Raw genomic sequence first — 2,126 nt, forward strand, 5'->3', positions numbered from 1 at the left:
GGTGGCCTGGGGGTGCCACTCCTGCAGCTGGGAGCACAGCAGGAGGAGGAGGAGGAGGAGGAGGAGGAGGAGGATGGAGGAGGAGGAACAGGAGAATGGAGAAGGAGCAGGAAGAGCAGGAGAATGGAGAAGGAGCAGGAGGAGCAGGAGGTCCCGTGGGATGGAGGCGCCGCCCTGGCTCAGTGCTGGGCAGCCCCAGCCCAGTCCCAGCATTGGCCTCTCCCTCCTGCCCCACCGAGGAGGAACAGGAGAATGGAGAAGGAGCAGGAAGAGCAGGAGAATGGAGAAGGAGCAGGAGGAGCAGGAGGTCCCGTGGGATGGAGGCGCCGCCCTGGCTCAGTGCTGGGCAGCCCCAGCCCAGTCCCAGCATTGGCCTCTCCCTCCTGCCCCATCCCGGTGCTGCCCTTGGGGTGCTGGGCCTTGGCTTCCTCTTCTCCCTGGGCATCCCCTGCCACCCGCCCGCCCAGGGTGTCCCGGGGAGCTGCTGCCCCTGAGCCAGGGGCTCTGCTCTGCTGCCCTGGGCACCCCGGGGCTCCTGAAACACCCCACGGCCAGGGCGGGCCCAGAGTGTCACCATGTCCCCTTGGCTCCATCAGGCCCTGCAGTGTCACAGTGCTCCCTGCGCTCCCTGAGGCCCCACATCACCCAGCCCAGGCCATTGCCCAGGTTCCAGTCACTCCCAGTATGATCCCAGTGACCCCCAGTCTCTCCCAGTATATCCCAGTTGTCCTCAGCATGCTCCCAGTCACTCCTACTTCCTCCCAGTTGCTTCCAGCATGATTCCAGTTGCCCACAGCTAGCATGCTCCTCACTCCTACTTCCTCCCAGTTGCTTCCAGCATGATTCCCAGTCAGCCTCAGAGCGGTTACAGTTACTCCCAGTGAATCCCAGGAGTCCCCAAAATGGTCCTAACTGCCCTCAGCATGCTCCTAATCACTCCCAGTGGGATCCCAGTCCCTGTCTGTATTATCCCAGTTGCCTCCAGCATGGTTCCAGTTGCACCCAGTTCCTCCCAGTATGATCCCAGTTGCACCCAGTTGCTCCTAGGATAGTCCCAGTCACTGCAAATGTGATCTCACTGCCCCCCTGTATAGACACAGTCTGCTGGTAGATAAAACCAGCACTGGGAGATAAAAGAAACAATGGGAAAGATTCCACTGATTAATGGAAAAAGATATTTGCCTTTACAAATAAACTTTAGGCTTGCTGATAAATGAAATTGGACATTGAAAGATGAAAGAAACAATGGGGGAAACCCCTTAATTCCATAGCAATTAAAAATTAAAAGGGAGGGTAATACATTAGAGGGAAATCTTTGGTATCAGGTGTTTTGGGAAGTCTGTACCTCTCAAGTACCTCAGCCAATGGGGAAAGAGAGAAGGGAAATGTGGCCGGGAAATTGGGATAAAAAGGAGGCTGCGTCCTCCAAAAATTGGAGACACCCCAGGGGAATGCCCCATGGCCTCTCCCTTTATTCAAATAAAGTAAAAGGACTCCTCTGTCTCCTTTCTGGACATAAACCTCTGATGTTTGTGGATTAATTTTCCTAACACAAGGACACAGGATGAGGACACCTGTACAGATCTGCCAACTATCAGCAACCACTGTCTGAAGGCAGAGTGGACTGGACCCAAAACTGAAGATGATGATAAAAAAGGACTAAAACCACAAGCCAGGAATACTCATGCCCTAAAAAGGCAGATCCAAGGAGGAAATATACTAAACAGTTCTTGGAACATGTAAACTAGTTTGGGAAAAAGTTTACTATGCATAAGGGTCTATGACTATGCAAAAGATTGATGTAAGGGAAAAGGTATTTAAGGCTGAGTGCCAAGATGCACCTGGCTGTAATAACCATTGCTCTATGGTCCTTGTTTCCTATTGTCCTCTATTAAACTTTTTAAATTTTCACAGGAGACTGAACGTGTTTTTCACACCCCACACCCCCTGCCTGCTGACACATCTTGCCAGCCCAGCCTGGTGCACCCTGAGCCCTGCTGGGGCACCTGGATCATCAAACCCACCCCTGAGGGTTTGTGCAGCAGAGCCTCTGTCAATGCTGTACTTGTTGTTCTTTCTTTGCTTTACTTACACACCAGTAAAGAACTGTTATTCCTACTCCCATA

Source organism: Geospiza fortis, unplaced genomic scaffold (assembly GCF_000277835.1).
Source record: "Geospiza fortis unplaced genomic scaffold, GeoFor_1.0 scaffold757, whole genome shotgun sequence".
Classification (NCBI taxonomy): domain Eukaryota; kingdom Metazoa; phylum Chordata; class Aves; order Passeriformes; family Thraupidae; genus Geospiza; species Geospiza fortis.